Source organism: Loxodonta africana, chromosome 25, assembly GCF_030014295.1.
Source record: "Loxodonta africana isolate mLoxAfr1 chromosome 25, mLoxAfr1.hap2, whole genome shotgun sequence".
In the NCBI taxonomy this organism is placed as follows: Eukaryota; Metazoa; Chordata; class Mammalia; order Proboscidea; family Elephantidae; genus Loxodonta; species Loxodonta africana.
In genome coordinates, this window is record NC_087366.1 from 44,840,494 (window position 1) to 44,853,029 (window position 12,536).

Consider the following 12,536-nt stretch of genomic DNA (forward strand, 5'->3'; position numbering starts at 1 on the left):
ATGTGTATCAGAGTGGAACTGTGCTCCACAGACTCTTCAATGGCAGATTTTTCTGGGAGTAGAATTGCCAGGTCTTTCCTCCAAGACACCCTTCTCTTTTCTCACATGTACTACTTTACTTTCTTTATACATTTTCCTAGAGTAGCAATTCTTATGCTTTTTGTTCTTGGGATCCCTTTAGTCTTAAAAAAAAAAAAAAGGATCCCAAAGAGCATTTGTTTACATGGGTTATATGTATTAATATTCGCCATATTAGAAATTAAAGCTGAAAAACTGGTATTTATTTATTAATACATTTAAAATAATAAATTAATTTCATATAAACATATCTAACATTTTTATGAAAAAGAAACTATACCTTTCAAAACAAAAATAGTGATAAGAGTAGCACTACTTTACATTTTCACAAATCTCTTCAATGGTCTGGCTTAACAAAGATTCTCACCATCTGCTTCTGCATTCATTCAATCTATTGCTGTATATTGTTTAATTTGAAAGCATTTGAAGAAAATATGGCTTCACACATACATACAACTAAGAAAAAAAAAAAAAAACAAATTCATTGTCATCAAGTCAATTCCGACTCATGGTAACTCCATGTGTTACAGAGTAGAACTGTTCCATAGGTTTTCTGGGCTCTAATCTTTATGGAAACAGATTGCCAGGCCTTTCTTCCATGGCACTGCTGGGTAGGTTCAAACTACCAACCTTTAGGATAGTAAAAAACCAAACAACCCGTTGCCGTCAAGTCGAGTCCAACTCATAGCGACCCTATGGTTTAGTGGTTAAGTCCTGTGGCTGTTAACCAAACGATCAGCAGTTCAAATCCACCACGTGCTCCTTGGAAACTCTGTGGGACAGTTCTACCCTGTCCAATAGGGTCGCAATGAGTTTACGATAGTAGACAAGTACAAACCATCTGTGCCACCCCGGGGTCTATAGCTATGTCTTAGTCATTTAGTGCTGCTATAACAGAAATACCACAAGTGGGTGGCTTTAACAAAGAGAATTTTATTTTCTCACAGTAAAAGTAGACTAAAAGTCCAAATTCAGGGTATCAGCTCCAGGGGAAAGTTTTCTCTGTCGGCCTCCTCACCAATATTCCCCCAGACTAGGAGCTCCTCTGAGCAGAGACCCCAAGTCCAAAGGATGCACTCTGCTCCTGGCACTGCTTTCCTTGATGGTATTAGATTCCTCGTCTCTCTGCTAGCTTCTCTCTTTTATATCTCAAGAGACTGCCGCAAGACACAATCCAATCTTGTAGGCTGAGTCCTGCCTCACTAGTACAACTGCCGCCCATCCTCCCTCATTAACATTATAGAGGCAGGATTTACAACATATAGGAAAATCACACAATCCCTGGAATCATGGCCCAATCCAACCGATACACACATTTTTTGGGGGACATAATTTAATCCATGACATGCTAGAAAAGGGAGATGTATTCTAATAGTCTTTTCAAATAATTATAGTTTATTTGATACATCAAAACTTCGAAGGTGGTAGTTTCTTGAAGGTTATTTGCACTGTGGAATACGAAACCAATTGTATGAACCTTTCATATTCTATTCCATGAATATCCATTGGTTTATCTTACACTCTGAATGGGTTTGATTTGGTGACATCATGCATTGGTCATTTGGAAAATACAGGTTCCCTGAGTTATGCAGAGCTTCCAAATGTTCACACATTTCATTATATTATTTAAAAACATCACATTCAGTAACATTACCACCTATCACATCACGGAAGTCTTTAAAGTAGTGGGCCTTATCAAGCTCAAAGTGGCAGATTCAAGTTTTCCAAAATTCTAACTTTCTCCCGAAAAGCACAAATGTTATCACTGCGAGCAAATGAGTCAGCTGTTTTCCCTGAAGTGGTAGGCTCACTCTGTCTGCCAGATATCCAAATCTGCATAACCATAATTTGTCTGCCACTCTCAAGTAAAAATGGCATTCTCTAAAACAAGTGGTTGGTTCAGCTCACAACTTAAATAATGACACAAATACTTTGCCATGAGATGATCCCAGTACTCTAGTATGCAGCACAGGTAAGTGCTTTATGTACTAGTTGCACAGAATATTAACAAGTCATGACTCAAGAGTCAAGATTTAATAAAATTAATAATTTTTACTGCTTCATTAAGGTCGTTCTTCAGTGAAAATGACTATTTATTTATTTATTTTACTGCAAATGCATAGCAGTAAAGAATACAATTACTACTAGTACAGTTCTGGTGTCACCGCCTTGACCTAAGGAGCCAGCGGTTGTACCCATTGTTGTTCTTGTACCATCAGTGCAAATGTGAACACAATAAAAAGGCAATGATCTGATATTATGAAAACAGTTTTGACCAGTGAGTCTCTGAAAAGTTTCTCTGCGGCTCCCAGAGGCCTATGGACTAAGCTTGAGAACTGTCTCAGAGGAAATAAGGCTTTGTCATTAGGAGCATAGGCCTTGGAGTCAAACAGACAGATTGAGAGATAAGAGCTTGAGTCCTGGTTCTATCACTTTTAATCTGTGTGACTCTGGGCAAATTATTTATCCCATGTCCTTTAGTTTCCTCTTCTGTAAAACAGGGGTAACTGATAGTATCTAAAAATATTTTTTCCATGAGATGGCAATGGCATATTCTACACATGAATTAGACGGAGACTACACTACAGTGAAATGAAACATTCTGTAATAAGAAATATATCTATATACTAAATGACAATCCTAAAAATATAGGGCTTTATATTAAAGTAAAAATCCTGTATATAACAACAACCAGTTTCACCAAAAGACCAATGTTTTTCTGTAAAGCTAAAAACAATCAAGTCTTCCCTCTTCTCAGCTTATCTAATTGATAGTCAATTTACGTGGATTCTTACGTCTCCCATTCACCTAACTCCTTGATGCAGATGTTATTAGTCTTCCATCTGTCTACTTTGTGCAAAAAGATATCCTTGGAAAAAGCCATCATGCTCAGTGAAGTAGAGGGTCAGTGAAAAAGAGGAAGACCTTCAATGAGATGGATTGACACAGTGGCTGCAACAACGGGCTCAAACATAGCAAGGACTGTGGGAATGGCCCAGGATTAGGCAGTGCTTCGTTCTGTCGTACCTAGGGTCGCTATGAGTCTTGAAGGCACCTAACAACAACAGCCCAACGTTTCACCTACACAGAATGTTTGACCAGCAGTTCTTAATGAATGAATGAGTAGCTCTGGAGCTACTTACTACAAGTCTTCTTGATGAAGATGACATTGAATTCTCCAGAGTTAGGAGGTGAGAATCACCTAACTTTTGTTAGAAATTAAACCTAGTCATTAAATTCTAGTTACCACCCCTTCAGTTGTCTCTCTCTCTTAATTTTTATCCTCTTGACATGGAAGGCTTTGTTTTCAGCAGCTACCTAAAAAAGTTTCAAGCTCAGACATGTGGAGGTCATTCGGAGATAAACACTGACCCAGCATCACAGTCCCATTTCCATATTCCTGGAAGCTATAATTAGCTTTGAAAATTGACTCTCTTCCTAGATCTGAGTTCATTTCAGGATTCAATGGGCTAAAAATTTAACATTTAAGCTTTAACTGCTTCAAAATAAATAAGTAAATAAACTCCACTGCAGATGTTCAGCAGCACTCACAGCTTCACTACAATTCTAGGTTTCAATATAATATGTATTTTAGTGTTTTTATTTACATTTTAAAATGTTGCTTCCAGTCAGTTATGAGTCAAATTGAGGAGTGATGGCTCTGAGTGATCTTAATTACTATAACGCTAGAGCTGAGAGAGAGGCAACAATAGTGTACTTGATGTGGTAAAAAAAAAAAAAAAAATTACAATAGAACTACGAAATAATGCATCACACAACCCACAGCAAAGTAATAGTTGACTCAGATTAGAGGGTTTTTTTTGGGGGGGGGGGAGCTATTATACAAACGATAATAAGTGTACGCAATTACTTCGGCTAAAACACATGTTACGGGCAGTCTATCCTTATGCTTCTGGTAATCAACAGGCTGATTCATCACCAGATGGCTTTACAGAGAAAACGAGCCTCCTCTTAACACCATAACTCCTGCCACTGCAGGGTAAGAAATCACTGGCTTCGCATTAGGACTATTTGTCTACATGTTGACATGCTTTCCTCTAACCTGTACAACTGTCATTTTAATAAACCAGTATCCATTTATGCATCCATGTGTCAACTTTTCCTCTGGTATCAGGACGCATGAAAGGTTTAAGAATTTCCCTGGGTGTGGCCCAGTGCCTAGCTCTGTCTCCTGAATGAACAGTAACCCATATAAATAGAAGGAGAGACAAAATGTGATTTCCATAACAAAATAAATGAAAATTTAAAAGGGAAAAAAGTGACAAACTTTGCCTCCCAAAACTGTCATTTGAACCAGCAATAAATCTTATAAACACTAAGATGGACTTACTAAGCCACATCATCAGCTGACACACAGGCTTTCTTAACTTGTACCATGTCTTTTTAGCCCGTCATATCAACAAGGACCCAAAAGATAATTGAATAAAATTTTAAACAAATGTACAAATTCAGGATTCCTATTTCACTTTTTTTTTTTTTCTTTTTTTACCTCCTGCAAAGTCCTTAGTAGAAAATATACTCAACATAAAGTCTCTGCCTTTTGACACCGTGCATTTCAGGAAATGAAAAATATTATAATTAAGGTTACATTCCAGCTAAGAAGTCAGGATCAAATAAAGTGCAGATATAACCAATCATATGTTATAAAAAAAATACAGGCTTATGATTTTGTATAATCCTATGACTGCTTACTATGTACCAGGCATTGTAGTAAGAACTTCATATACTTATACGTAATTGTTTTAACTACGAAACACTAGTGGTGGTGTGGTTAAGGGCTACTGCTGCTAAGCAAAAGGTCTGCAGTTTGAATCTACCAAGTACTCCTTGGAAACCCTATGGGGCAGTTCTACTCCGTCCTACAGGGTCACTATGAGTCAGAATTGAGTTGACGGCAATGGGTTTGGTTTCGTTTTTTTGGTTTTAACTACAAAAGTTACAAAAGCTTAGAAAATAGACATAAATATTATACACTGATTATGCAAGAGGTCTCCATTTTATAGAGTACTACAAAATGAATCAATCCATTCTTTTCTTCATCTACAAGTACTTAAGTAGTAGGCTCTATACATACTAGAGAGCGCTGCGATCAAGAGAAGTCCCAAATCTCATGAAAGCAAAAACAGATAATAAGAGCTAAATAAATGAGTACGACAACTTCAGTGACAATGGGAAGAAAGCAACCTGAAAAAACAAAGAGAATGGTTTGTTTTAACAGTTTTAGGATAGTGCTCTTTTAGCCTGGGTGGTCCAGGGAAACATCTCTAAGAAAGTGACACAGAAATAGAAAATATTCAAAATTCAGCTCTGATTTGTAATTAAACTGAAAAGGGACATATAACAAAATGCACTCTTTGGAGAAAATTCAACTTTTAAGGCCCCACCCCCTACTTAAAACTGTACAGTTAATCCAAAAGATAAATCCACAGCTGTGCTGTTTTTGGATACCAACCAAAATACTTGTTCCATGCTCATATGAACAAACTCTGTACTACAGAAACTTTTGTTTTCATATATTCATGATTATTTTGGAATGAGTTCTCTGCATTTTACCTTTACTACCTGCCATATACATTATTGGGGCCCTAGCAGTGCAGTGGTAAAGAGCTTGGCTGCTAACCAAAAGATTGGCAGTTTGAATCCACCAGCTGCTCCTTCCTTGAAAACCCTATGGGGCAGTTCTACTCCGCCCTACAGGGTCACTACAAGTCGAAACTGACTTGATGGAAACGGGTTTGGCTTTACATACATTATTAATTAAATCTTTAAAAAGCAATTAAAGAAAATGTACATTAAGAGAAAACGTAATTTACAACTTTCATCTGAAATATCGTTGTTGTTGTTGTTAGGTGCCGTCAAGTCAGTTCTGACTCATAACAGTCCTAAGTACAACAGAACAAAACACTGCTTCGTTCTGCGCCATCCTCACAACCGTTGCTATGTAAGAGCCCACTGTTGCAGCCATTGCATCAATCAATCTCCCTGAAAGTCTTCCTCTTTTTCACTGACCCTCTACTTTACCAAGCATGATGTCCTTCTCCAGGGACTGGTCCTTCCTGATAACATGTTCAAAGTATGTGAGACAAAGTCTCGCCATCCTCACTTTTAAGGAGCATTCTGGTTGTACTTCTTCTAAGACAGATTTCTTTGTTCTGCTGGCAGTCCATGACATTATCAATATTCTTTGTCAACATCATAATTCAAAGGCATTGATTCTTCTTCAGTCTTCTTTATTCATTGCCCAGCTTTCACATGCATATGAGGCAACTGAAAACACCATAGCTTGGGTAAGGTGCACCCTACTCCTCAAAGTGACAGTTTTGCTTCTTAACACTTTTAAGAGGTCTTTCGCAGCAGATTTGCCCAAAGCAATATGTCATTTGATTTCTTGGCTGCTGCTTTCATGGGTGTTGATTGTGGATCCAAGTAAAATGAAACCCTCGACACCTTCAATCTTTTCTCTATCATGATGTTGTTTATTGGTCCAGTTGTGAGGATTTTTGTTTTCTTTATGTTGAGGGTGCAGTCCATACTGAAGCCTACAGTATTTGATTTTCATCATTAAGTGCTTCAAGTCCTTTTCATTTTCAGCAAGTAAGTTTGTGTCATTTGCATATTACAGGTTGTTAATGAGTGTTCCTCCAATTCTGATGCCACGTTCTTCTTCACATAGTCCAGCTTCTTGGACTATTTGCTCAGCACACAGATTGAATAAATACAGTGAAAGGATACAACCCTGACACACACCCTTCCTGATTTTAAACCACACAGTATCCCCCTGTTCTATTCAAACGACTGCCTATTTGTCTATGCACAGGTTCCTCATGATAACAATTAAGGGTTCTGGAATTTCCATTCTTTGCAATGTTATTCATAATTTGTTACGATCCACACAGTCAAACGCCTCTGCATAGTCAATAAAACATAGGCAAACATCTTTCTGGTATTCTCTGCTTTTAACCAATATCCACCTGATATCAGCAATGATAGCCCTGGTTCCACATCCTCTTCTGAATCTAGCCTGAATTTCTGGCAGTTCCCTGTCGATGTACTGCTGCAACCATTTTTTAATCATCTGCAGCAAAATTTTACTTGCATGTGATATTAATGGTATTGTTCGATAATTTACACATCCCACTGGATCACTTTTCTTTGGAATGGACATAAATATGGATCTCTTCTAGTCAGTTGGTGAGGCAGCAGTTTTCCAGTGTTGCATCCGTTTGTTGAAACATCTCACCTGGTATTCTCTCAATTTTTGAAGCCTTGTTTTTTGCCAATGCCTTCAGTGCAGCTTGGACTTCTTCCTTCAATATTGTCAGCTCCTGATCAAATCCTAACTCCTGAAATGGTTGAATACCCACCGATTTTTTTGGTACAGTTACTCTGTATTCCTTCCATCTTCTTTTCATGCGTCCTGTGTCAGTCAATATTTTGCTCATAGAATCCTTGAACATCGCAGCTTGAGACCTGAATTTATTCTTCAGTTCTTTCAGCTTAAGAAATGTGCTTCCCTTTTGGTTTTCTAAATCCAGATCTTTGCACATTTCCTTATAATCAGTGAAATATCATGAAGGTAAAAAAAACACTTCTCATAAAAGTGAAGATGACATTCCAAATATTAAGTCATATATTCTCTCTTATTACATATTTTCAAAAGGAAATAGTTAGATTTATGGTATAATTAGATGATTTACTAAAACATAATTTCTTCATAAATATCATGCTATAAATGCTTAAATGCTTAAGAGAAAACAAGTTACACTATTCCATAAATTACCTAGGCATTAAAAATTCTTGCCAAGCTGTCTCTAACAGTTCATGCAAAACACGAACTCTAACTTACGTCCTGCTATAAAACTGTGCTAGTTTTTAAAACACAAATCATTTAAGACTTACATTCAAACATTTAACAAGTATCTCCTCTGTGCCACTGTACTAGGTGCTTACGTTATCATCCAACTCCCAAAACAAGCATGTTAGAAACTTTTTTTCCCCTTGAAGAACGCTGAAGTTCAATGATCTGTCCAAGCTCACATCATATTAAACAGGAGCCATCTGGATTCCAGCCTGGGCCTTCAAATACCAAGTTCTGAGCTTTTTACACAGCCACTCTCTCCTATGTATTTTTCTCAAATGAAAAAAAAACCAAACCCACTGCTGTTGAGTTGATTCTGACTCATAGCAACCCTACAGGACAGAGTAGAACTGTCCCACAGGGTTTCCAAAGAGCAGCTGGTGGATTTGAACTGCTGACCTTTTAGTTAGCAGCTATGGCTCGCCTTAGCTTTTCACCACAGCACCACCAGGGCTCCATATACCTTAAAATGATGCTGGTGATACCAATTCCTACACTCCGATTTGGCTAAAGTGTTTGAGTATGGCTAATAAGCAATGTATTTTTTACCTAGGAACATGTTCTGTGACACTATCTTTTGGGCAATAAAATGCTGACGGTTCATGCAAAATCCAGGCTCCTCTTTGGCCAACAGTAGGCTCTAAGATCTTCTTCCTTAGGAGTCCATAGGCAAGAAAGAATCGATCAGTTTTGATTAGAACTGGAGACCCAAAATCAAATGACCAAATTAGGGGAATGAGGCATTCTTAGGAAATCAGGGTACAGGCATGGATCAGAAATCTAGAATCCCGGCAAAGGACTTAAAAAGACATTTCTCCCAAGGAGATATACAAAATGGCTAATAAGCACATAAAAAATGCTATATAGGTAAGTCTATTCTTTTATATACTGTAATTCTTCAGACTATTGATGCTTTAAGTGATTACGTTCATCATCACCAGAATACCACAAGGTACGGAATAGTTTGCCGGAAATTTTGTAGTGTGAGTATTTCTGAGAAGGTGAAATATAGGAGTTCTTTTAAGAGAAGAAATTTCTAGGCATAGCTGGTATGGAGCATGATTTCCCACTGACACATTATTATTTAGAGAAGAGCTTCTACAAGTTTGAGGATTAAAATTAGCTAAAAATAGATAAAAAGATTACCGGTATTTTAAGAAGAATTATTACTAGGAGATAATACTCTGAGCCCAAGTGAATATCAGAATATTTCCTCCCCCAAGCCCCCACCCAAAAAAAAGTTTTACCTTCCAAAAACTTCCCTTTCTTCAATTTTACCTTTTCCCCTCCTTTGTCAGATTCTCTTTCTCCTTTACTCATCTCTACTTACCAACATATATCACATACATCTTCCGCTTCCTTTGACATTCTTTTATTCTTGGTTTGTTACTCTAAAGGCCATAAACAAAAAACTGAATAGTCTAAATTTTTCATATAAATAATATTACTTTAAAGGTTGGGGATAACCTTAGAAATTATCTAGTTTAGGCCCTTTATTTTTACAATTGAGCAAAATGAGACACTAAGATTAAATGAGTTGTTCAAAGTCATACAGCTAGGTTGTAACAGTGCCAAAGCTAGAATGAAAACTGTAGCAGGTTGAATTGTGTCCCCAGAAATGCATGTCCTTCCTGGAACCTTCGAATGTGACCTTATTTGAAAATAAGGTCATGGCATATGCAATTAGTTAAGATGAGGTCACAGTGGAGCAGGGTGGGTCATTAATCCAGTATGACTGGTGTCCTTATAAGAAGAGAAAACAGACACACACAGGGAGAATGCAACAATGCAGCCAGAGATAGAAGTGATGGGTCTACAAGCCAAGGAATGCCAACAATTGCCGACAACACCAAAAGCATTGCCGGCAACACCAGAGGAGAAAGGTGTGGAACAGAGTCTTCAGAGCGAGCGTGGCCCTCCCAACACCTTGATTTTGGACATCTAGCCTCCAGAAGTAAGAGAGAATAAACATCTGTTGTTTTAAGTTACCCACCTTATGACGATTTGTTATGGTAGCCCCAAGAAACTAATACAGAGATCTAACTCCACGTGCAAGAATTCTTTTCTTTACACCACGATGACTAAGTATATGTAAGCGCATGTATGCAAATGTGTGTGTTTAACGTTAAGATCAGGAAATGACTGGAAGTGTTCTGTGACATAAAAGAAGCTAAGCCATCTGGTTTTTTAAGTAGCAGACATCTGATGACAGTATTTATTAAATAAAATGATATATGGGTTTTAAATTTATAAAACAGATTTAGGCTCACATAAGCATTGGCTCAAAAAAATTTTAATTATGCTCCTGCCTTCATGTGGTCCCATTTCTTTCCCAACAGTTTTACAACTTTTAACAGTAAAATGGTTCCCATGGCTGCATTAAACAGATAAAATCATGTCACACAACTAAAGACTAATCTATGGGGTAAATATTGGCAAAAGGAAATATATACTAAATTCATTGGCAAAATTTATTATTAGTGAAAGCTATTGGATTGCTACTGTTAATTTTTTTATCTGAACTAAAGTTTACTGCTACCATCAGACATTTGAGAGTCTTATCAAAAGACATAATACTGCATTTCATAGATGTTCATTAATTTCATATTTACTTCCTATAAGGACTTTGATCAGACATTTAGACATGATCAAATAAAAAACAGTCAAAATATGAAAAGAAGCAAATCATTTTTGTGCCTAATAAGTGCTTAGTGACTGATTCATAAATTCCTTAATTATTCTTCCCTGCTCTAGAGGACAGCCCTTACTCTGTCCTTGTCTTTGATAATGATACATTTCATTAAAATTTACATTTAAGCTGGATCCAACACGATACCTTCATTTTAAAACAAGTGATTTGATCAGTATATTTAAATTTTGGCATACAGTTAATAATTTGGCATATAGTAAACTTACTTTTTAGAATGTATGGTATATATAGATGTAAAAGAAAACTACAATCACCTAATCAGAAAGTAATTCTGTAACAGAACTCAGTTCACATGTTAGTAAATTTGAATTTCCAGGGTCAAAGTAACTTTTGGATTTGAACATAATACCACAAAGTTGCTTCACTAATTTTAAGTAAAGAAACTTATTTTCTGTTAAGACCCTTTAATCCAGCTCTTTATGACCAGCTCCTTGGATATGCAGCAAAGTTAACATATAAGAATACAAATGTCCACTAGAATCTGAGGATACCTTAGCCTTTCAGATGCTATATACTAAAATTAACGGACTTTCAAAATAAGGGATTGATGTATTGTGGTATGTTTTAAGAGCTTTTTTTTAATGTGAGTTTTACATGTTGAAATTAGAATTGTTAAAAATTCACCTTAAAAGAAAGTACTTAAAAGCATGAAAATGAAATTAAAAAAAGCAAATAGTTCATTTAAAGGATCATTTACCTTTTTTCCTTAAGTGCTAGGCTTTAAAGAGTAGTCTATGATTTACTAACAGGGTTTCTGTCCTCTCTCTTCCTCTCAAATTGCCTTGAGAAGCTATGGAAAAGAGTGACCTCCTGACTGATAAATCAACGGTCTCTAACATTTCTATCTGACATCAGTGATCGTTACTGTCTTCTAGAAACATCCACTTTGGTTTCCTCTCACTCCCATGGCTACTCTTCAATCTCTTTGAAAGTCTCCACTTTTCCTCTTTGCTTTAAATCTTGTTTTTTTGAATGGCATTCCTTTCTTGTACGTTATCCCTTTGGGACTTCTTTGAAGCTACAGGCTTCAAACACCGCTTAATGCATTAAGTGACGCATCTAAATTTCAAGTCAAAACCTATAAGATCCAGGCCTTACCTCTAACTGACTATAAATCATTTTGAGTTCAATGTTCCCACTGGCACCTCAGATTTAATTTGAAAAAAATTGAACTCTTCCATCACCTGAACAAAAAATCTGCATTTCCTCCTGTTTTCCCTGTCTTGGTGAATGGCATTACCAACCGCCCAAGTTCACTAGTTCTTCTGGGCTCAGGCTGGGGGAGGCTGTGGTTCATGTGCTCCATTAGTTCTTTGGACTAATATTTTCCTTGTGTCTTTAGTTTTCTTCATTCTCCTTTGCTCTGGATGGGATAGGACCAATAGATGTATCTTAGATGGCCGTAAACCAAGATTTTGTTCCTATTAAAAAAAAAAACACACAGTTGCTGTAGAGTCGATTCCAACTCATAGCAACAACAATGGGTTCCAGATGTAGTGTTGCAAACTACAGGTGTGTTTAACTAGGGCGCCCAAAACCAAAAAAAAAAAAAAAGCCAGCACTGATTTAAACACCTTATGAAACAGTGTTAACAACATCCATTTTTTACAGAAATGCCACTAGTACTGAAACAACAGCTTTGTAGATTAAACATATGGTAAGAATGCTCTGTCTCTAAAAAACTTAATTTGAACTGAATTTACAGTTCAAATGTAAAAGTATTTCGAAAGAGGAAACCCTGGCGGCGTAGTGGTTAAGTGCTACAGCTGCTAACCAAAGGGTCAGCTGTTCAAATCCAACAGGCGCTCCTTGGAAACTCTATGGGGCAGTTCTACCCTGTCCTATAGGGTCGCTATGAGTCAGATTCAA

The 12,536-nt window shown here is 37.0% G+C and overlaps 1 protein-coding gene across 32 annotated transcripts in view; it reads right to left on the reverse strand.

Moving 5' to 3' along the window:
* Nucleotides 1-12,536, reverse strand: part of CEP170 (centrosomal protein 170) — a 133,299-nt gene that overhangs the window by 104,097 nt on the left and 16,666 nt on the right. For 24 of the 32 annotated variants that reach the window (XM_064276733.1, XM_064276736.1, XM_064276746.1 and 21 more), the window contains one exon: nt 8,507-12,088. The exons of 1 other annotated variant lie outside the window; for it this stretch is intronic. The gene's annotated coding sequence lies outside the window, so the exon portion shown is untranslated. The remainder of the gene's footprint in view (nt 1-8,506; nt 12,089-12,536) is intronic. 7 more of the 32 variants (XM_064276737.1, XM_064276734.1, XM_064276728.1 and 4 more) reach the window with 7 other exon arrangements.